Raw genomic sequence first — 24,912 nt, forward strand, 5'->3', positions numbered from 1 at the left:
TTTGCAGGCTTTTGAGAAGCTGAAGGAGACATTGGTGAGCGCTCCTATCCTTATCTCGCCGGATTGGTCTCAACCTTTCGAGATTATGTGCGATGCGAGCGACGTGGCGGTAGGTGATACGCTTGGATTTTGCACTGTTTTAAGGCTAATATTTGGTCCGTTTTTAATGTCAAAGTCACTCTACACATCCATTATTTGCATATTTTGTCTATTTTGGTATTTTGACGTGTTTTATGAGAAATGTGCATAATTGAGCCGAAAAAGGGAGCCAAAACGCCAAGTTTGGAAATCTGGAGTCAGACGACGACCGGAGACCGCCGGCGCCCGGCGGGCGGATCAATGCAGCAGTCCGCCTTGGAAAAATGTGCTTGGAAGAGAAGTCTCGTCCGGCGACCGCCGGAAGACGTGCAGCGGTCCGCTGCCGAGGGAACAGACTCTCTAGACTCCAACGCGACGACCGCCGGCCAAGGTGCGGCGGCCCGCCGGAGAAAGGCGGCGAATTCGAGAAGCTCTAGATTTGCACCCAGATTTACCATATTTTGGAGATCTTTTCCATCTACAAAAAGGAATGGCTTTCCCCTATAAATAAGATCTCAAGCTTCATCAAAAAGAGAGAACTTCTACTTGCAAAAATACATCATAGAGATCAAGACCTAGAGTACTTCATTGGTGCAAGGACTTGGAGAAGGATTTCAAGAACATCAAGAACGACAACGATTTAACCTACGGGTTTTATTTGCTTTAGTTTTATGTTCAAATTGTCTAAACTCATAGGATTCTAGGGATGTGTTAGTAACTAAACTCATAGGATTCTAGGGATGTGTTAGTAACGACTTTTGTTATACAAATTCCTTTTTTCTATTTAATATCCGTTTGGTTTTTACTTTGTTTCTCCCCTAAGTAGTTTTGATGCTGCATGATTGTGTGACACAATTGTGTATGATTTAATATAGCTTGCTTCATAACTGTGACAGAGGTCTAGCGAGTTAGATCCACTTAGTAGACGCTACAGTTAGCTTCCCTTAAAACGACACTGTTAATTGAGAGTGAGGACTTTTCAAGGGTCTTAGGAGCTTTTTGGAGTTACGTGTTAGGATTGACAACCCTAATCTTGTAATCAACGTTTGTATCGCATGAGCATAAGCTAGGTGACTCGTTCTATCAAAGTAATACATGTGCTAGGGTATTGTAGTTGGAATTTTGTATAACCATAACTGTGAACACACATCCCTGTGATTCCCTTATCTCTATCGTCTTTCTCCGTGTTTTATTCGGTTTTAGTTGGTCTATGCTTTCTATAGTTTTTAGTTTTCCAAAAGTTTTCAAAATCCACTTGTTTTTCCAGATAGTATTTGAGTCTTAGTAGAGGATAGACACTTTGTGTTCATCTTCCCCGTGTTCGATATCCGGTAATAACCTTTAGCTATACTATACATACTCTGTATATTTGTAGGTTTATTTAGTGCTAATAAAAAGTGCATCAGTAGGCTCGGCTTTGGGACAGAAGAGGGATAAGATCTTCCGAGTGATCTACTATGCAAGTCGGACTTTGGACCCTGCCCAAGTCAATTACACCACCACCGAGAAGGAGATGCTAGCAGTGGTCTACTCCTTTATAAGTTCCACCCCTATCTCATCGGGGCCAAGACCATCGTTTTCAGCGATTATGCCGCAATCCGGCACCTCTTTGCAAAGCAAGACGCGAAGCCAAGGCTTATTAGGTGGATCTTACTCCTACAGGAGTTTGACTTGGAGACCCGAGACCGAAGAGGATGTGAAAATGTGGTGGCAGACCACTTGTCAAGGATGGAGCACATGAATGAAGAGGAGAAGTTAGCCATCAACGAAGAGTTTCTGGACGAGCACCTATTCTTTATGGCTAAAGGGAAAGTGGCATGGTACGCCAACATTGTGAACTACCTCGTTGCCGGGGAGGACAATTCACTTTGGAGTGATATCTTCAAACGAACAATTTTGCTACTTTGGATTTTAATTGCTCTCTGTTTTTAATTTTAGTTTCTAATTCGTTTTTGTTTTTGTTTTTGGTTCTTGCAGGTTTTGTATGCGAACTCGCTCTGGGAAGGACAACCTAGAATCGCTTGATTTGGAACTTGAAAGAATTCGTAGGAAAATAAGAAGTGAAAAAGGATCAGGATCAGGAACAATGGGTGACCGAACAGACATCGAGAAATTGCAGGAAATGGTGAAGCTACTGATGGATGAGAGAGATGCAGAAAGGGCAGCCCGAGAGGCTTTGGAGAAGAAGAATCTAAAAATATAACCCGTGATGAATATGATTACCTTTCCCGAATGACCTCGTATTGACGCTAATAACTTCGACTTACGCATGCCCCTTATTCAAAGGGTCGAGCAAACTCCTTTTGCAGGTAGGGCTACAGAGGATGCCAATCACCATCTCTCCAAATTTGTGGAGATCTCAAACACTCTCAAATTGAACGGTGTCGATGACGATGCCATAAGGATAAGACTCTTCCCCTTTTCTTTAACTGATTCTGTTAAAGAGTGGTTTGAATGTATGCCCAGAGAAAAGGTCTCCACATAGAAGGATATTGTAGCTGCCTTCCTCGACAAGTACTATCCGCCGGGCACAATTTTGAAGCTCAAAAGCGAGATCTTCCAGTTCATCCAAGGCCATGACGAGCCCCTCTACGAGGAATTTGCTCGTTTCAAAGCCCTTCTCCGAAAGTGCCCTAACCATGGTTTCACCGTGGACCATCAGGTAGGAATTCTCTATAATGGGTTTAACGAGAAGATTTGTGCTATGCTTGATTCAGGTGCAAATGGAGGGTTCTTAAGGAAGTCAGGTGAGGAAGCCATGGCGGTTATAGAGGAATTCGCCACCAACAGCAGGGGGTGGTTGAAAGAAAGGCATAGCCTAAAAAGGATAGCTACAATTGAGGAGACCAAGGAAAGCTCTTTTGCGAAGGAATTGGCCGAGCTAAGAGTTAGGGTGAACCAAATGGATACGTCGAGGAAGGAGGATCCGATTCCACCGACCTCCATCATAGCGGTCTCTAAACCCGAAACTCCTGCCCCGATAGTGGAAGAAATTAACTACATGCAAGGAGGCGGTCCCAATAGAAATTACAACAATAATTATCGCCCTACCCAGGGGGCGGTAATTTCAATAATTATAATGGAAAACGACCTCATCCTAATCTCTCTTATTCTAACAATAATTAATTGCAACCACCCGCAGGATTTAATGTCAGCAAGGGAGGAGTAGTTGAGACACTCAAGAAGGAGGAAAAGTATGAACAAGGGATCAGAAGGATCATGGAGGTAATCGCGCAAGACAGGAAGGTTAATGACACCAAGATCAGAGTGGTCGAAGCTAGAATAAACAACCTCGAGCAGGGGATGAATACGATCTCAACTGCCATAGCCTACATCAACACTCAAATGGAGCAAATCCAAAAGAAGTTGGATGAGGACAGGGCAAAGGCAGCCGCACGAGTGGATGACATCAATAAGAAGTGGGTGGCAAAGCAGAAAACTAAGGACTGCCCAGTCGCCGGCGGACCGCCACAACCATTGCAGCGGGCCGCAGCTGAAGCATCGAATGGAGTCTGCCCAGCCGCCGGGGGACCGCCGCACACATCACGGCGGGCCGCCACAGACAAGGCAGAAGCGCCCACTCAGCAAGGACTCGTGCGGCATAATGGGATTGTGCTACCTATTCAACCAAAGAGGAAGTTTAAGCTCGAAGAGCAGTTCAAGCATTTTTTGAACATGTTTTGTAAAGTTCATACTAACATTCCTCTAGTTGAATCGTTGCAGGAAATACCTAAATATGCGAAGCTACTAAGGGAGGCGGTGATGAGGAAGAGAAAGCCAACAAAAGCCGACCTTAAGCTACCACATCATTGCAGCGAGATCATTCAAAAGGAGAAGGCAGTGAAGCAGAGAGATCCGGGCCAATTCATTATCCGATGCCGGATCGGAGAGGGAAAGGTTGACAAGGCCCTATGCGATTTAGGATCTTCCATCAATCTCATGCCACTGAAGTACTACGAAAAGCTCAACATTGGGCCACTCAAAACGTCAGACGTAACACTCAGGTTGGCCGATAACTCGTCCATAAAAATTGTTGGTATGATTGAGGATATCCTAGTGAAAGTCGATGATTTCATTTTTCCCGCCGATTTTATTGTGCTTGACATGAAAGTAGACAAGAACGTCCCTCTAATCTTAGGGAGGATTTTCTTGCTACTTGCAAAGCTTTGATTGATGTAGGTCATGACGAGATCACAATTAGCGATAACCATAGCAAATCCACCTATAAGATTGAGATGCTCAAGTTTGAGGAAGCAAAGCGGGCAAAGATGGAACAGCAGTGTAGGGCAGTCATGATCACGGATTTGACCAAACCTCAAGACCCCTTTGAAGTGGAGATCCTACTACCTCCACTATTTACATTGTCAACGAGGTAAGACGTTCTCCCAAAAAGGACGATTCTAATCCCTCCACCTCTATCCCACAGAAAAAGAAGCAAAAGAGGAAGAAGGCAACTAAGGAGGACCCCGAGATTTATGTTATCAAAACAAATAAGGGGAAATACAAGTGGTGGAAGAAGCTAGGGACCAAGTTGCAACCCTATGCCCATTTTCAACACTCGGGTCGCTAATCCGCCCAATTAGTGGGCCACTTCAAGTCGAGCTAACGACTAAAAACAAAAGCGCTTGTTGGGAGGCAACCCAATTTTTCGTTGATTTAGTTATTTTCTTTATTTTTGTTTTTTTTTGTTTTTGTTTAAAAAAAAATTAATTATGCGTGGCGGTCGCCACACTTAACACGGCGGTCGCCACACGTGTTTTCACATGTGCAGGATAGGTCGGGCTTAGGGAAGGCTTAGGGCGGGCCGGATGAACCGCTGAATGGGCCGCGGTGGCCCGCCATGAACCGCTGTTTTAAACGCCCGTGCGGCGGCCCGCCGCGCAGCATGCGGCGACCGCCGCGTGCAGTACAGCGACGGGAGTGCAGTTATAAAATGTATGTGTTCCATTCCTTCTCCCATTCCTTCTCAAATTCCTTCCTTGCACACAACCCCCACCTTTATAAATCACCAATTTCACACACCCACACCATAATTTCTCTCAATTCTCTTCAAGTTTAGAGTTCTTCATCTCCAATTCTCAATCAACATAAAGTATGCATCCTAATTAAATTTCTGAGTTTTGTTCTACTTCTTCCATGGATTTAAGTATGTTTTGGATGAATTGTTCGGTGAAAACTCTTATTTTATGATGGGGGATGATTGTGTATGCTTATTTGTGGATTTCCATGGTGATATTGTGTTTTGGTGATAGTTTTGAAGCTTTGTGAATAGTGATTCCTTCTTATTTTTACTTGTTCCTATGTTGCAATCATGTTCATAGCATTGTGAGGCTATTATTATTTCCATGAATTGCAATTCTTGAGTAGTTATAGAGATTGTTGATATATATTGACTTATTGTTGATACGTCTCTGTATGGGGGATGAATTCAAGTTGGGGGATGGATTTGTGTTTCCTAGTTTGGATGATTATGTTCTATATGTTTCCACGCTACCATCTAGGAAGTTTTATACACCTAAGCTTGCACTTACATGTCTTACATGTTGATCCATTGGTATTGATTATAAGAGTGCAAGTTTGGGGGAACCTTTGATTTTCCCATTATTGGTATACTTATTGTTGTACTTCTCGTTTATAGGAATATGGGATCAAAGGGAAAGCCCGAGAAGGCAAAAAACTACGACGTTAGCCTTGCCTCGGACGAGCAAAAGGCTATGTGGAAGAAGTTGTCAGTGCGAGAGATGGCGCCTTCGCGGTATCCCCACGATTTCCCTCTTCAAACTTTGGGGATCGCGAAGGAATTTTGGGCATTATGTGATGTAGGTGATGGGAACGGCCTCCGGTACATGTTTGAGAGGAAGTGGCCGTCGTTTAGGAAGTATACTCTCGAGTTCCTAAGCTCGTTGAAGGTCACAAAGGATCGCCGGAAAAACATCCCGCTTAGCATCGATTTCCGCTTAGGCAACCGATGGCCCTCGCTCACCATGGAGGAGCTTTGCGAAATCTTCCACTGCATCGACCCCAACCCCGAGACTGATAATGATTACGACTTTGATGAAGTTTGGGGTGCGATGACGAATGAGCACGAGCATGCCGCGGGCTACGCCAAGTCTTCTTCAATCCACAATCCGGTTTTGCGGTACCTCCACCAAGCTATGACCCAACTTATGTTTTCTAGGGTCGACGGGGGAAGTGTCTCCCAAACGGAGTTGAATGTAATTTGGTGCCTCCTCAACAAGAAGGGATTCGACTATGGAACCCTTTTTACTATCTATGTGGACCGGATCACGAAGAAGGATGGCGCCGTTATATGTTGTGGGGGTTTGATAACGGCAATCGCCGAGCATTTGGAGGTTTCTTTCGCCAGTTTGACGGAAGATGGCGGTGAGCGCTTCATCACTTATGAGGTGCTATTTTCAGTGGGGCTCTTGAATACCGATTATTGGGGGCAAGGATTTTTCCTAGAAGTGGCGGGGGATCACTTCCCCGTCCCCATCCCGCAATTGACTAAGGTCGACGTTTGGACGAACCAAGCCAATTGGAAGCTCAACGCCCCGGCGCACCGGAGAGCCATTGAGGCTAACCCCGTCAATGGGGAATTTAGGAAGAGGAACATCCCAGCTCGCATCCCCATCTTTGAGGCCGATGAGGACTCCGCCTTCGATGCTATCGATCACTACACTGAAGAAGGGGAGCACTCGCACGCCCAGGAGAGTCAAATGCCGCTGCCACCGCCGCCCCAACGCCGCCAAGAAGAAGAAGAAGAGGAAGAAGTAGAGGGACATCGCTGCCGGACTAGAGCAAACCGCCGCCGCGGAAGGCCGAACCGATGGGCGGAGCAAAACGTGGGACACCCGATGGGCGGAGAAACAAAGGGAGAACGCCTACAACCGCCAAGGATAGACGGCTCAAGGCGATTAGCGCACGGCGGAACAACAATTTTGGGAGCAACAAAGGCTAGAAGACGTGCATCGCCGTCAACAAATTGAAGAGCTCCAAAGGATGGCCGCCGAGCCTCGACAAGAGCGCCAAACCATGAGTGGCGATATCGCCTATCTTATTGGCGCATTCGACGACCTCAATGCCCGTTTCCCTCCTCCTCCTCAAAATTGAAGAAGTCAAGCTCAATGATTTTAAATGAGCATTTGTATCATATTTTTGGATGTTTTTAAGACAATTTATTTTCTTGTTATGACAATTTTTGCTTTAAGTTAAGTATTTTTTGTTTTAGTTTAATTTTGTGCATTGAAATTTTTTCGCAGGCTCTGACCTCTCCGCGGCGACCCCCGCATGTGCTGCGGCGGTCCGCCACCTGCTCGCTAGAACATTCTGTTGTCGCGTGGCAACCGCCGGACATGCTGCGGCGGGCCGCCGCCTGGGCGTATTTTTCCTGCGCGATTTTTCCAAAGTTTCTCAACTTTCGCCCGGTCAAGCCTCGACGCAAGAATTTTCAAGGTACGTTTTTTTTTCCCAGTAGTTCACTCACGTCCCTACCGACTCTGCAAACTTATTTTACACTTTGTTTAAGTTGATTTAGGATGATGATTAGCCATCTTTTCTTAGCCTACTTTTGTTCAAAATATTGATCTTCTCAAAATTTCAACATTTTTCCCTTTGGAGCCAATTTTGAGCCTTTAAGCCTATTCTTTGGAAGCTAAAATAATGGGGACAATTCCTTGGGTTAGTTAGTTTTTGCTATCTTATTTTGTAAAGGAATTGGAGAGATAAGGAGAAAGTATAAAAGTAGTGTGCTTAATGCAAAGAAAGTACAAGTTGTGAAATTGAGAAAAATTCCAAATATGTGCTTGATTTTAGAAAAGAAAAGAAAGGATGTTTAAGAAAGAAAAAGAAAAGAAAAGAAAAAAAAAAGAAAAAAAGTTTGAAAGGTTGTGAAAAGAAAAGAAAATCAAAGGATTGGAAAGTGAGTTGAAGGAGAAATAAATAAAGTGTTAAAAGTGTCTTGGGTTTAGAAAAGTGGAGTTATCTTTACTCTACTTGGGTTATTTTTATTTTTAAGTCACTTTTTAGCCAAATATTCCTCACCTACCAAAGAGCCTACATTAACACCAAAGATAAAGACCTTTCGGACTTTTGAAGCTTAATCACATTTAGTAGAGGAGGGATTAGACTTTGAGCAAGCCTATGGTAAACTTTTCATGATGCATGATTTGAGTGCTTATATACACATTATCCTTATACACTTTGAGAGTGAGAGAAAACTTCCCATCTTTGGAAGTTTGTCACATGCGAGGGCTTGAATTCAAGGTGTTCCACGAGTTAGTAATGAAAGTGCACTAATAAGCCTTGCTTGATTTGATTGCGTTAATACATGTTTAAACTGTTCTTCCATCTTTTGAGGCAATTATGACATCTAGTCCTTGTGAGAATTGTGCTTAATTGAGCCGAAAAAGGGAGCCAAAACGCCAAGTTTGGAAATCTGGAGTCAGACGGCGACCGCCAACCGCCCGGCGGGCGGATCAATGTACCGGTCTGCCTCGGAAAAATGTGCTTGGAAGAGAAGTCTCGTCCGGCAACCGCCGGAAGACGTGCGGCGGTCCGCCGCCAAGAGAACAGACTCTCTGGACTCCAACGCAGCGACCGCCAGCCATGGTGCGGCGGCCAGCCGAAGAAAGGCGGCGAATTCGAGAAGCCCTAGTTATGCACCCAGATTTACCATATTTTGGAGATCTTTTTCTTCTACAAAAAGGAATGGCTTTCCTCTATAAATAAGACCTCAAGCTTCATCAAAAAGAGAGAACTTCTACTTGCAAAATACTTCATAGAGATCGATACCTAGAGTACTTCATTGGTGCAAGGAGTTGGAGAAGGATTTCAAGAACATCAAGAACGACAAGGATTCAACATTCGGGTTTTATTTGCTTTAGTTTTATGTTCAAATTGTCTTCCCTTCAATCTATGTTTTTAGCTTATTCATTTATGTGTAACTAAACTCATAGGATTCTAGGGATGTGTTAGTAACGACTTTGGTTATACAAATTCCTTTTTCTATTTAATATCCGTTTTGTTTTTACTTTGTTTCTTCCCTAAGTAGTTTTGATGCTGCATGATTGAGTGACACATTTGTGTATGATTTAATATAGCTTGCTTCATAACTGTAACAGAGGTCTAGCGAGTTAGATCCACTTAGTAGACGCTACAGTTAGCTTCCCTTAAAACGACACTGTTAATTGATAGTGAGGACTTTTCAAGGGTCTTAGGAGCTTTTTGGAGTTACGTGTTAGGATTGACAACCCTAATCTTGTAATCAACGTTTGTATCGCATGAGCATAAGCTAGGTGACTCGTTCTATCAAAGTAATACATGTGCTAGGGTATTGTAGTTGGAATTTTGTATAACCATAACTGTGAACACACATCCCTGTGATTCCCTTATCTCTATCGTCTTTCTCCGTGTTTTATTCGGTTTTAGTTGGTCTATGCTTTCTATAGTTTATAGTTTTCCAAAAGTTTTCAAAATCCACTTGTTTTTCCAGATAGTATTTGAGTCTTAGTAGAGGATAGACATTTTGTGTTCGTCTTCCCCGTGTTCGATATCCGGTACTAACCTTTAGCTATACTATATATACTCTGTATACTTGCAGATTTATTTAGTGCTAATAAAAAGTGCCTCAGTAGGCTCGGCTTTGGGACAGAAGAGGGATAAGATCTTCCGGGTGATCTACTATGTAAGTCGGACTTTGGACCCTGCCCAAGTCAATTACACCACCACCGAGAAGGAGATGCTAGCAGTGGTCTACTCCTTTGATAAGTTCCACCCCTATCTCATCGGGGCCAAGACCATCGTTTTCACCGATTATGCCGCATTTCGGCACCTCTTTGCAAAGCAAGACACGAAGCCAAGGCTTATTAGGTGGATCTTGCTCCTACAGGAGTTTGACTTGGAGATCCGAGACCGAAGAGGATGTGATAATGTGGTGGCAGACCACTTGTCAAGGATGGAACACATGAATGAAGAGGAGAAGTTAGCCATCAACGAAGAGTTTCCGGACGAGCATCTATTCTTCGTGGCTAAAGGGAAAGTGGCATGGTACGCCAACATTGTGAAATACCTCGTTGCTAAGGTGGTTCTCGAAGGACTTGAAGATTATCAAAAGAAGAAATTTTTCCATGATGCGAAGTTCTACTTTTGGGATGACTCGTGCTTGTTTAGGAGGTGTGCCGACATTGTGATTAGAAGATGTGTCCCTCAAGAGGAGTGGGGGGCATTTTGGAGCCAACCGGACTGCCATGAAAGTACTACAAAGTGGCTTATTTTGGCCAAGTATCACCAAGGATTGTCAAGAGTATGTGAAGAATTGTGATGAATGTCAGAGAATAGGGTGCATTTTTAAGAAGAAGGAGACGTCGACGACGATTGTGGAAGTCGAGCTATTTGATGTGTGGGGCATCGACTTCATGGGGCCCTTCCCTCCATCTAATGGCTTCCAATACATTCTCTTAGCCGTGGACTATGTATCAAGGTGGGTGGACGTCATTCCTACCTCAACCAATGATTTGAAGGTGGTGACAAAGTTCGTTCAAAAGAACATTTTCACTCGTTTTGGCGCACCAAAGGCTATCATTAGTGATGGAGGATCCCACTTTCGCAATAGGTGGTTAGAGGCGGTGTTAGCAAGATATGGAGTAAAGCACCGGGTGACAACTCCGTATCCCTCAAGCTAATGGCCAAACCGAGTTGGCCAATAAAGAGATCAAGCAAGTTCTTCAAAAGAACGTCAAGGCAAATCGCAAGGATTGGGCGCTCAGGCTTGATGATGTTTTATGGGCGTATAGGACGGCCTACAAGACTCCCATCGGTATGTCACCTTATCAATTGGTGTTTGGGAAGTTGTGCCACCTACCGATTGAAATGGAGCACTCATCGTATTGGGCAGTGAGTCAATTGAACATGGACTTCACTAAGGCTGGCAAGGAGAGGATACTACACCTTAACTTACTTGATGAGTTTAGGAATGAAGCATATACTAACTCTTCCATCTACAAGGCGAGGATGAAAGCTCACCATGACAAGATGATCGAGAGGCGTGAATTCTACCCGGGAGATGTCGTGTTGCTATTCAACCACAAGTTGAGATTTTTCCCGGGCAAGCTGAAATCCAAGTGGTCTGGGCCCTTCACAATCAAGGAAGTTATGAACAATGGAACAATGGAGCTCTTTGGACCCGATGGAAGCACGTTCAATTCCAATGGGCTTGATCGAGTAGGTGGAGCTTGAAGAGCGTCGAGCATACGACGGTAAAAAGTTGCGCTTTAGGGAGGCAACCCCTCGTAGGTACATGTATTGCTTTGGTGTGTGTTTTGGTTCTCTTTTGGTATGTTTGGATGTTCCCTTTGTTTTTGACTTTGTTTTTCATCCCCTACTCTTGTTTGAGTTGGGTATTTGGTGTTTTAATGTTGGTTTCTAAGTTTTAGTGCAGAAAAAACGAAAAAAATAGAAAAAGAAAAGGCGAAAATCGAAAACGCCCGGGGTGCATCACAAAAACACCCGGCCGGGCGTTTTTCGACCGAAATACGCCCGTGCACAGTGAGAACGCCCGGATTAGCTTCAAAACACCCGGCCTCGGCGCCCGGTCGGGCGTTCTACTCACGTATATAACCGGCGCAACAGGTGCGTCTTCGAACACTAATTCCTCTCGTTCCTCTCTCAATTTTCCGCCTCAAACTCCCTCCCATCTCAAATTCCTTCCACAAACATCACTCTAGCATACACCCCACCCATTATATCTTCCTAATTAAACTTGTGAACCACGCAATTGGTGGATTTGCTCAAGAACAAGGGAAAAACTTGGAATTTTCGAAAATCTGATTTCTTAAGCTACAAAGGTACGAATTTTCCTCTTCTTCTCTTGATCTCACTTGGTATTGTGATGGGAATTGATGATTTATTGCTTGGGCTAGCTTAATTTTCGAATTCATGAGGAACTTAGTGCTAAATTGCTAGTTCAAAGAGGATTAGGTGTGAATGGTTGCTTTGAGCTTGAAATTGGTTGATTTATCTCATGGGCTTGTGGTATTATGTCTTGAATTCTAGCATGCTTTGTGTTGTGATGATTTTTGGTGATGAATTGCTAGTGTGAATATCAATTTTGGTGAATGGTTGTGTCTTGAGCATGAACTTGGTTGTTTCACATGGATTAAACTGAATAAAGGGATTGAGTCTATCTCCCGATTATGATTGCTTGTGGAATTGTTGAGTATGTTGTATAATGGGGGGCGCATGCTTATTTTGATCGTGGTTTTGTGATTTTAGGACTTGAGTCTATCGCCCTAATTGCTCGTTTGTCTGAACACTTTACGTGAGTCTATCATCCTAAACACTTTACGTGATTTGCTTTGTGAAACATATAGGAATCGAGTCTATCTTCCTAATGTAGTGAAATATGTGCAAGACTTTGGTTTGAATAAAGTTTGGGGGAGTTGGGTAGCTTGGGGATATATATGTGGTTTATTGTAGAGCGGATCTAATACTTCCAATTTCTAGGTACCACTTGCTTATCATCATGGTTCCCAGTAACCTCACCTCCGACCAGAAAAAGACGTGGAAAGCCCTCGCCAATCTATCTTACCAAGTACCTAGGCTCCCATGCCTCTTCACACTCCGTCAGCTCGGGATCGAGCAATCCTTCTTGGAGTTGTGTGAGGTCGGACAGCTTTCGGGATTGTTCCTTGCACAGGGTCGTCCATCATACCATCGTCTCACCCTGGAGTTCCTTTCGACGCTGACAGTGAACAAGACTCGGCAGGCAATCGAGTCCATCACTTTTCAGCTGCAGAATACCGTACACAATATGTCGTTAGCACAGTTTAATGAGATATTTGGACTCACGGGGGTAGTGTCCAAGATTCCCTATGAGTTCAGCCATAGAATAAGGCAGGTTCTGACAGGAGATCACGGGCGAGAGGAAGTTTTCTGCCAACAGGGCAAAGAGCTCTTCCATCCGGAACCCTGTCTTACGCATCCTCCTGGAGGCATGCGTCTGCTGTTCCTTCGCCCGAGTGGAGCATGGGAACATCACTAGAGACGAGCTGTTTCTGTTGTGGCAGATCTTGTATAGACAACCAGCTCTAAACCTGGCCACTTTATGATTAAACATCTAGAACGGGCCGCAAAGAAGAATAACGGGATGCTGTGTGTTAGTGCAACGGTAGCCACCATTGCCCTCCATCTGGAGGTGCCACTGAATGGCATGATAGCCGACGTTGGTGAATCACCGAGCCCGGTGTTGGACATCACGTTCTTAAAAAGAACGGCTGTGATCGCCTCAAACAAACATGGCCAAATCTACTTAAAGGAAAAGGTCGGCGATCACTTCCCACTCCCCAACTCCGACACCACTCATGTCCACGGGCCGGAGCAAAGGGAGAACTGGTTGATGAACAGTCCAGCCCACCACCAAATCACATTAGGGAACCCACCTGGATATGTGGCGAGCCCGGGGCCAAGCGGTGATGAAGGAGCAGACGGAGATGAGGAAGAAGAGGATGAGGAGCATGAAGAAGCACCGACCCAACAAAGAGGAGGAGATGGGGCCGAGACAAGCACCTCACGACGGAGGAACTGTGGGGTGAGGATTGAGGAGGATGTTGATGCCATCAACAATAGGCTGGACATCGTGGAGCTGAGTATGCAGCAGCTGCAACAGAACAATGACGCTCAATAGGCTCAGTGGCACCAACATAGCAATGAACAGTGGGCGAACATCAATGCCCAGTTCGGGAATTTCTACGCCCAGTACGATGAGAGATGGGCCACTTTTATGCAACAGTAGGATTTCATGGCCGCCTGGCGACCACCTCATCACCTGCCGAATCAGTAGAGGTCCGCCCCGATTCCACATTCTTTCAAACTTATCCTTGCCTTGGCTTGGAATAAGTTTAGGGGGATGTCTAGTGGAATTGGGCCTTTTACTCCTTCCCCCCTCCCTACTTTGTGATTCCCCGTGATGTAATTTGTGGTGATTTGAGTGATTCCGGCATGTACCCTAATTTGATATGATGGCATCTTATGTGGTGATAGTAGGACAGTTTCTTTTCTTTTATTTGATTTTTATCTTTTTGGTGTCTAGCTTTGGTGTGTTTTTGTTGGTCCAGTCTTTCCTTGGGTGAAATTGAATGGGAAATGGATGAGTTGGCAAGATGAACTAAGCATGTTTGTTGGATGAGTTGCCTATGATTATTATGGTTAAAATGTTTGCGAAAACTTGCTGATTTAGCTAAGTGACTTGTGTTTCCTATTTGTGATTTGCTTAAAGTGAATTGCTCGTTGCCTTGTATATTGCCAAAAAATTTACCTTGTGAGGATTGAGACCACCTCCTTTCTAAAAAATATGTGTGATTTTTCATCAACTATATTATATGTTTCTAGAACTTGCTCGCGGTCTGTTTGAATCTGCAAAGTGGTTATAGTGATAGGAGAGGATGTTAGGATATCCTTTGAAACTTTATCTTAACCTTGAACCAAATTGCGAATCATAATCCTTTGTTAGCCTATTTTGAGCGTAAGCCTTTTTCTTTGGTAGCAAAAAATATTGGTTGACTCTTTGTTGGGTCATAGGAAAAGAAATTTTTGGAAAGAGGATATTGTTGTAGCAAGAAGGGATCGAAAAAAAAGTGAAAAAAAAAAAAATGAAATGAAATAAAAGACATGCAAAGCATGTAAAAGTTCGGAAAAAAAAAGAGAAAGAAAGAAAGCAAGTAAGAAAGAAAAGGGAAAAGTATGGGTTCGATTGGATAAGGAGGTTGAGTTGAGATTGAATAAGAGTCGCTAAAAAAATATGAGGATTGGGAAGTTGAGAAGAGTTTAGGCGAAGCCTAGTCTACTGAGAGTCGTAATACACATGGACAGAGTAGTTGTAGTTTCATCTTTGGGGTTATAAGTCACTTTGGCCAAATGTTCCTCACCTAACCAGAAAGCCTTACATTACAACCTTAAGAAAAGACCTTTCAGATCTTAGATCAATAGTCACAATATAGCAGAGGAGAGTCTAGACTTCGAGCAAGCCTATGGTAAATCATACAGTTTTGATTGACTTGAGAGTTACATACTTTACCCTTACACTTTGAGTGTGAGAGCATATTAAAAAAAATTACACTATATACATCCGGTGAGGGTAATTGACAATGTGGAATACGTGCCAGTAGCTTGAAGCAATGTCCGATATAGTTCTACTTGTTTGCGAAGTTAATGATGCATGATAACTTGTTTTGTTTTACTGAGGCAATGATGAAAATCCAACACACTTGCAAGAATTTATTTTTCTTTGTTTTCTTCTTGCTCGAGGACAAACAAGTGTTTAAGTTTGGGGGAGTTGATAAACTCATAGTTTAGCAAGTGTTTAGGATGTTTGAAAGTGCTTAATTGAGTGTTTTGTGTCACATTACTTGAGTTTTGATCTATGATCCCCTACTTTAGTGTTTTGATAAATTTGTCGAGTTTTTGTAGTCAAAATAGGTGGAAACGGACGAAAATGGCACCAAAACAGGGGGTCGGGCGTTTCAGTACATGAGACCAGGCGTTTCATTGAATAAGGCCGAGCGTTCTGCCTCTCAGGCCGGGCATATGCACTGTCCCCGGGCGTTTTTCAGGTCGAAATCGCCCGGGTCGGGCGTTTTATTACCCAAGGTCGTGGTTTAAGAAGAACGCCCGGTCGGGCGTTTTGTTACTTAAAATCGCTCGGCCGGGCGATTTACTCGTACGCTGCGTTTTCTCTATTTTTCACCCTGGGTATAAATAGGACCTAGGGTTCGACTCCAGCATACTTTTCCACACGCCCTAGAATTAGCTTCCACGTTTGAGAGCAGACTGAAGCGTCAAAGAGTCCGATTCATCAACAAGTTTGAATATGAAGATGATTTGTCCATTCAATTCACCTTTGGGAGTATCTTTATTAGTTTTCCTATGTTCAATTTACTTTCTATGGATTTCTCTTGTTAATTTGTGTTGAATATGAGTAGCTAAATCTATTGTAGAGTTTTGGTGAAGACTACAATGAATGTTTTTGATTAATTCAAGGACTTTTGATTACCTTTGCTCTTGTGATTTCTTTGTTTCATTCTTGGCTTTTTCAATTCAATTGCTTAGCTACCAATTGGGGTTGTTGACCTAGTTTTGAGTAATCGAGAGATACCTAATTAGGATTGATAAAAGAATGAACAACACCTAGATAATTTGCATTCGAGAGAAGGAATTCTAGAGTGAGGGCTTGAGCCTTTTGTTTTAAGTAGTTAATTGTGAAATATTAGAAGGAGACTTCAATATTAATGGTTAATTAACTGGTTGAGTGCACTCGAGAGAGGGCTTAGCCTAGACTATCGGCTTTCCTAGTAATCCTAGAGACTTTAATTGGGTAATCGAAGTTGTTGGATTGTTCGCATCGTGTTCGTTGTAGTTGGATCCAAGGCTCTACCGTGTTCTCTTATTTGAAACTTCTTTTTGTTATGTGCTTTTAGCTTGTTTATGTTTATTTATTTTTCAAAATCAAAACCAACCTTTTCGGATTCTCTAGATAATAGTCAAAATCGGTTCATGGTACTTGAGTTGCACAATTTGTCTCCGTGGATACAATACTCGTACTTGTTTATTGCTACACTAGCCCCGTACACTTGCGGGTAATTCTCGTGTTTAAAATAAATTGAGTCAACCGTCCACAAAAAATAGAGCAAGGAAAGTTTTCAACAAATAATACCCCTACACATCATTCCATTAACACTACTTTTCACTTACTTTTTCTCCTTCTCCCTTACTTCTTTCCCTTCTCTCTTACTTTACCAATTCTACATTAAAACCCGTGTCATACACTAATTGCTCTATATTTTGTGGACGGAGGGGGTATGAGTTTCTAATATGTAATATGGAAGTATAGAGATCATGGAGATAAGATCTTACCACTTAAATTGTTGGAACCCATGTATAACTCTTGAAGCAATGTCAAGTTCTCAATTTGAGGTGGCAAGTGTCCACTGAAGTTGTTTTTGAACAAAGAAAGATACTCGAGCTTTGAACACCACTCCAAACTAGATGGTATTTCCCCATACATCTTGTTGTAAGAAATACGAAGTCTCTTAAGCCTATGGAGATTATGTTTGCACATATCAAAAGGTAGACTACTAGACAAACTATTATTCCTCAAATTCAAAACTTCTAAAGTTGACATGTTGAAAATAGATGTGGGAATAGGACCATGAAAAGAGTTCTCGCTCAAATCTAAAGAAACGAGAAAATAAAGATTTCCGATTTCTTGGTGGAATGGTTCCGACAAGGCCCATGGACGATATATTCAACTGAGTCACCCTGTGATAGCGAGAATCACAAGTAACTCTCATCCAACTGCATATATTGGTTCCACTGCTCCAATAAGTGGTCAATATATTATGGGGATCGAAAGATATTTGGGCTTTGAAGGAAGTAAGTGAAGAACGATCAGTGTTGATATCTATGTTTGCTGAATAACCATTCAACCAGTGAAGAAGAAATAGTGGTGTAACAATAAGGAGGTAGAAGTGGGAAGTTCGATCCATTGGGCTTGAATAAAAAGTACTCCCTCCGTCCCAAGGTATTAGACCAACTTTTCTTTCTGGGATGTCCCAATATATTAGACTCATTTCCTTTTTAGCAAAAAGCATCTATCTTATTTTATTCTCCACCTACTTTTTTCTCTCTTCTCTCCCCTACTTTTTCTCTCTCTCATACTTTACTCTCTCCACTTTAACTATTTAAATATCAATTCCTTAAATCATGTGCCCAAAAGAAGTGAGTCTAATACTCCGGGACGGAGGGAGTACTAGTTATGTAATGTGTGAAGGTAAACAAGATTGAAGCTACCTCTATATTTATACATCAAACGTGTGTAATCCTTTTGAAAAGTGAACTAATTAATCTTAAAATAAATGATGTCGCAGTATCCATATGCTTAGTCCGTCTCCTTCAATACTAGCCCTGCATATTTTCATCAAGGGCCGAGATTTAGTCTTATTTAACTATGATACGAGGATATTGTCTCACCATAATGCAATCATACATAAATGGGTTTTAGGCCAGATTATGAAAATGAAAAAGAATATCACTTAGAATTTAAAATTTAATTACTATTAAAAATTAAACAAGCCAATAATGTCAAAATAAAAATAATATTCGAAATTGGAGTAATACTACCATCATAGTTGTGAGAAAATTGCCGGAGACTCGCTAAAGTCTTCTCATCTGTGGAGCTATAGACATGGGCGGATCTATACGGTGTATCAGTGGGGCATATCCCTTCGTTCCTAAAAATTGAAATTCTTTCATTTTTTAGCTCGTTTCTAAAAATTAGAAATGAAACATTAATTACACTACTTTTTTTCCTACCCTCTTTTAATCTCATCTCTTATTTAACCAATTTGTACATTAAAATTTATGACAGTTCTCAAATTTCCTTTTTTTAACCTCTTCTCACCTATGGATTGATCTCATCTTAAAAGACTCATTGAAGATTTACCTGGCCTTATTCGACAATCACATTCTGGAATAAGCGGAAATAAGCGAAGCCTAAGTGACGAGATTGAACGGCATTTCATCGAGCAGTTTCAGGGTATTATAATTGTTGCCGAGTTGCTGGCTTTTCCGTTGAAGGTCGATATTTACAGGTATTGCAACCTAAATTAATTATAAAATCCCAATGCATGTCTGAGATTACATAAATCATATGTGTAATTAATAATCCAATAAACTATTGAAATGATATGTAAATAGTATATGGAAAATAATACTCCTTCCGTCCCACAAAAGATGTCACCCTTTCCTTTTTAGTTTGTCCCACAAAAGATGTCACATTTCCCTTTTTGGAAAAAATTCTCTCTCACGTGAATATAAAAATTATATTTTCTCTCTCCATTTAACACACAAAACAAAACCTCTTAAAATCTCGTGTCGTCCCACAAGTGTGACATCTTTTGTGGGACGGAGGGAGTACTTTATAATGGTAAAGCGAATATTGAAACTTATAAATTATTTGTAATTTATTTTCTCAATTTTTTTCTGAAAAAATTGTAACCTCGTAAATGAATAAACAAAAGAAGGCTAAATTTGCATTGCTTTTAATAAGAAATATATGAGCCCTCTGCCTATTTCAAATACATTCATACTACTCTATATAGTCCCTGCCCCACAAGGCCACAACTAAGCAACGGCCATTTATTCAATTACACAAACATTTCCACAATATTTCAATATCCAGACCATTTAGTGCAAGTGAAATTTATGCAGTTTTGGCCAAAACTTTTACTAGTATTTTTTATTTTATTAATGCAGTTTTGGCCAATAAGATTCTTGACCTCATCTAGCTACGTCCTCATCATTAGTCAGCTCTATAGACCTTCAAAATCAACTTTTATTTTATTAAGAAATTATATTAATTTAAAAAAAAATTCATGCTATTGCGTAGGTGTCAACTTTCCGTTGTCATCTTCTTCTAGAATTAGACCCCACTCTTCTTTTGGGTCACACAAAATGATATTCCCTCGGACCCAAAAAAGGGGGTCATCTTTCTTAGAACGAAGGGAGTACGTGTGAACAAGATTTGTATTTTCACTAAATCTATAGATAGCTCCATAGATGGGAAGACTTTAGGAGAATTAAGCCAAAAATTTACTATAAATTGATAGGAAAAAGGACCACTTTGGCCCCAGTGACTTAGTATGCGTCGAGCCTCTAATAAGTCGTACAAAAAGGTTCGCATGCATATGGAGTAATCAATCATTAATCACATGACAATGATGGAGTTAATTTTAGTTTAAATGTAATATAAATTCATTTTTTATAATGTTTTTATTCAAAAATATTTAAGAGTTTATAATTTTTTAAAAATCGTATGACAAAATCAAATACTCCATTATAATTGTTATTTCCATTAAATTTTGTTACTTTAATTACCCTCCCTCTCTTCAATAATTACGATAAACTTTCTTCAATTATAACCAGTAGATCTAGTAAATATTTCCATTATATTTTTTTAGTTTCAATAAATACTACACACTTGTCATATCTTCCTAATTCACAAATCTGTCTTTTCAATTTCGACAACAATTTTTCTAATTAGTCAATATATTAATTAATTAAGTTGCTTTTTAACAAGTTCTATCAACAAATCCAACTTTTCCTTGTGTTTCTTCTGCTCTATTTGTTTGTTTTATACATGTATTAATTTCCACAATCGGTTAAAAATTCCCTTATAGCTGTTTTCAATAAAACTATATACCGCAGTTTCATTTCTTCCTAATTTAAATTTCATTCGTTCCCTCATAGTTGAGTCATTTTTCATTTTGGAAAGCCCCTCATAGTTGAGTCATTTCTATACATATTAAGATTTTTTTTCATTCTTACTTTACTTTCTCTTACTTTATTCTCTATACTTTATTCACAATCTACTTTTTTTATCTCTTACTTTTTCATATACTTATTTAACACACAAAACATTCATTTCTTAAACTCCTTGCCAAAAGTTTTGCCTCAATTATGAGGAAACATAAGGAGTACTTACTTCTTCCTTGAAAAGTATGAACTTTTGATTTGAATACAAATTTTAAAGTATAATTAGTAAAATTAGAGATAGGTTATTGGAAGTAGTGTTAATGGAGATTGAATTCCATATTATTGTTAATGTATTTTAATATTGAAAACTAAAAAGTTTATATTTTTCAGGGATCGAAGAAAAAAAATACTTCATACTAATTTTTAGTGACGGACGAAGTATAACTCTTCAATATCGATTTTAGTGTCTTGAATTTACAATTTGTAGTGTTTTTAAATTATGATGGGCTTACAATTAGGCCTCTACAATATATTGAACTCATTTGTTTTTTGAATGACATGTGATATCTCCATGTAGTCAGTTCGAGCCCAATTGGCTAACAAGAGAAGGGTGGGAGGATCAAACCGATCCCATTAGTGGTGGATTATAATTTTTTATGTTGACCGATGATTATGGACAATAACTATCCTTTCCGTGTTTCTGTGGGCAATGGTTCGATATTTCTATGTAAAAAAAAGTGTTACTACGCCACGTTATCACTTGGAGGAGATGAGTTTGTTGTTGATTTATTTGTGCCCCCCATTCGTGGTCCTGAAGTGGTCTTAGGAGCTTCGTGGCTGAAGAGTTTGAATGAGATTTACCGAAGCTACGACGACGACCAGGCAATGGAATTTACTCATAAAGATAAGCTGGTTACATTAGGCGGCGTTTGGGAGAACGGACAGCAAATTATTTACAATGCAATCAAGGAGTAGGAATATTGTTTCTACTATGGAAGAAGGCATTTTGAGTAGTATAAAGTCATTTTTCCATTTTTGTTATAGTTGATTTACTACTCTATTTGTTCTCTTTATTTGAGATTCTCTTTTCAGCAAGACTAATCATTGATTTAGTTTTTATATGTTATAGAGTTATTGAAATTGGATTAATTCTAAGGTATTGTCTACTTATGGATCATTTAACACTATGGGACTTTAAGGAGGGAGAATTTTCTAGAATTTCAATAAAGAGTTTGACAGAGATAATTAATATTCAAATGTTGAGGGAAAAATCATAGTAAATGCTTAGGTTTAAAATCCAAGGTCAACAATTATCATTATTTATAATTCAAGAGAAAAAAAGGGGTTCACAATATAATTGCGAAAAATAGTATTATCTCAGCGGAAGCATCCAAGAGTAAGAGTGACGCCATGTATGAAGACACGGCGCCCCTCGGGGTTCAAAATATATCCAACAATGATTAAGGTTCGACTCAACACCACCCCAAGCTCGTCGCCGCTCAACCTGCACATAAGGAAAACATATGCAGGGCTGAGTACCATAAAATATTCAGTGAACTCATGCCAAAAATAATTTATCAAAAATATTTATATTTATCATGCCATTGTTAGGTAACCATCGGGGTTTTAGCTTTTGAAAGGCCCGAGGCACCAAAATATTCCATTGTTCAAAATCACGACTACGCAATCATTTTTCCAAAGACGTTTACCATATCTGCTCATACATGACTTGGAATGTGACCACAAACCAAGTCACTAGACTGGCCAACCCGTACGCTGACACACGATCTACCATAGGTGTACACTAATCCATGTAGGGTTTGCGGCCCTACAAGGACCCAAATTCGATTTAAATAATAAATGGCAAAGCCATTTCAGATAGACACATTAAAACAAAATGACAATACGGCATGATAAACAATTTCGCATTTCATTCCCATCAATAAAATAGTTAGGACATTGTCCTTATTTAAAAAGAGAGCCCAGTGCTTATTCCAAAATATATTCTTTTCCTTGCGATCACGATTCACTTGCGAGATATCACCTTTAAAATTTCAAATAACACATAAATCAACACACGGAATCAAGCAAATATTTAAGATGCATGCATTCGAAGGCTTCGATTAATTTTATCGGTAAGATCACAATTTTTCTCCATTAGAAGTTTAGGTATTTCGATTGACTCCGGCCGCCCAACCAACTTATTTGGTTCAAATAAAAAAAAAGAGAAGTCAATCATGTACTCCCAACCCGACATACACGTACGGAACACTCCCATTCCACTTTTAAACAAAAATCAAAAGAATATTCAAGAATTAGAATTTAAATTCTCTTCTTTCTCCCTCAATTCCCTTTCTCAAAACAGAATTCACCCAAATTTCCATTACTCTCCGCCCTTCAATTTCTCTCGTAAATGAGCAAAACAAGGATCCCAAAACAGAACACGTACAGAAGGTCACAAAAATTGGATACACCGTTTTTCTGATTCGCCGTGAGACAAGAATCGATGTTGCCGCCTACACCTTTCTGCAGTACCGCCGCTGCCGGCTCCGATTAGACTCCTCGCACCCACCGCCGTCGCTCGGCGCCGCATCAGCCGCAGCGTCACCACTCCGGCAGCCCCGATTTTTTTTTTCTCCCCGAAGCTAAGTTCTTAAACTTGATTCCGATTCGTTAAAAGTTTAATCTTTTATTCGGTTTTGCGTCGATTACCCGATTAGTAGATAGGTTACAGATTTCAGTAGACAGTAGCGTGGTGTACATGGATGCAAAAGTATGGAATCGGATTTGGGTGGGGAAAGTGTATACCTTCAATTTGCGGATGGTAAATGAACAAACGATGTCTTTCTCCCTCGAGTTTGATTTTCAATTATTCTATCACGGAGAAGTGATTTTGAAAGTTTTGATTAGCAACAATTTGAGAATTTGCAAAGTGGAACGCAGTTGGGACAAAAATTTACCGCGATTGAGGATTGAAGTTGGGAAGAACAGGAATGAAATGGGCTGTCTATCCCTCATCTGCCGAATTTCTCTTCACAGTGGGAGTAGATGAAAATTTTCAATTGTGGAGTGTGTTGAATGTGGCGGCTGACAGTGATTTGGGTAGAGGGTAATATAACCGTTTGACTTGCAGGAGTATAAGAAGTAATTGATTTCCAATCAATTATAATTAAGGATGATTGGTGGTTAATTTTGGAGCAGATTAGATTGAAGAGTGGAGGAAACGGTAAGGAGAGGGTGTAAAAAGGGTAATTTATTTCACAATAATTTGGGGATTTTACTATTGCCTTGGACTGATTTCATAATTGTAGAATTATTTGGAAGAAGAGGAAAAACGTGTAAGGGGAGAGGAGGAAGATCTCTGCAAAATATTTATTAAAATTTTTTAATCAAGGGAAGTCTTGGTGATCAAGACAAGGAATAGGGATTCAATTAAAATTGATTTGGGGTTCAACACTGGTATTTTATTTAAATTGTGTAGTCCCCAATTTATTCTTCACAATATTTGATTTGTTCTATTTATTTAATTTATTGGATCCCACACGGAATTTAGTCCAATAAATATTTCTCATTGAATGGAATTATTTATATATATACAAAATTAATTCTGTCAACGCATATTCAAACCCTAAATCAAATTAGGTCACAAGAAATTGCAAATAACCAAAATTTACACGCCAATTAACTCACAAACCTCGTGGAATTTAAAAGCATTAAATGTCTAAAAAAAATTTAGGGTTCGAAAATTAGGGTTCAAAAAGTGGGGCGTTACATTCTACCCACCTTAACAAAAATTTCGTCCCGAAATTTGCTACCCTCAAGTGAAAAGTTCAGGGTGCAATTCCTTCATCTTATCCTCATTCTCCCATTTGACTTCTTCATTCCCATGATTTCTCCAAAGTACTTTTACTTAAGCTATAGACTTATTTCTCAAATGTGTTTGCAGATATCAAGCCATTGCCTTTTTCTGAGAGTCTTGTATCAAGAACTCGGAAATTAATCAAACAGTCTTACTTGGATAGAAGCGGATTTCCATATGAAGAAACACTATTGAAAGTGTCTTTAATTTAGAAGATCTCCACAATGACTCAAGAAAATAAGAATGAGCCACTTCTTTCGAAGGAAAAAGGAAATAGTGATGCATCACTTGAAAAAAATGTGATTCAATGAAAAAGAAGATTCATCGAAAGGAATTTATGAGAATCCAAGTAAGTACTGTTAATTAAATTCATTCATTCTAGCTACAGAGGTGGCACTCCTTCGGTTGTCTCTCGGAGCCCGAACATGGTAGAAGCGTTATAGGAATTCTTAGATTCCAAGTTGAGATTCCTCGTGTTGTTACGACTAATAACTATTTTGATGGTTGTATTTTCAAAGTGTTCTTGGCGTGCCATATCGTCATTTTCGAAATACATTACAATTATCCATTTGGTCTTAATTTGTCATAAGATTCGTCGTATTTGTGTCGCGTCGCCGCTTTGGCATGTAATGCAAGACTGTGTAATTTTATTAGATCAAAGGTACGATGTC

At 40.5% G+C, this 24,912-nt stretch overlaps 1 long non-coding RNA gene and 1 pseudogene across 2 annotated transcripts in view; both read right to left on the bottom strand.

Moving 5' to 3' along the window:
• The window catches only part of LOC148931995 (uncharacterized), a 62,385-nt pseudogene extending 44,770 nt beyond the window's left edge, over positions 1-17,615 (bottom strand). Inside the window, exon 1 of the transcript XR_016135612.1 lies at positions 16,984-17,615. The product of XR_016135612.1 is annotated as an uncharacterized LOC148931995 (transcript). The remainder of the gene's footprint in view (positions 1-16,983) is intronic.
• Positions 17,616-21,660: 4,045 nt separating this feature from the next.
• On the bottom strand, positions 21,661-23,633 carry LOC148932002 (uncharacterized). Its single transcript, XR_016135619.1, has 3 exons — positions 23,343-23,633; positions 23,191-23,256; positions 21,661-21,886 (listed from the first exon to the last, which is right to left on the bottom strand). It is a non-coding gene; the product is annotated as an uncharacterized LOC148932002 (long non-coding RNA).
• Between the last annotated feature and the right edge of the window lie 1,279 nt (positions 23,634-24,912).

This window comes from Salvia hispanica, chromosome 2 (assembly GCF_029641045.1).
Source record: "Salvia hispanica isolate PSC_SH4W2 chromosome 2, Shi_PSC_v1, whole genome shotgun sequence".
Lineage (NCBI taxonomy): Eukaryota > Viridiplantae > Streptophyta > Magnoliopsida > Lamiales > Lamiaceae > Salvia > Salvia hispanica.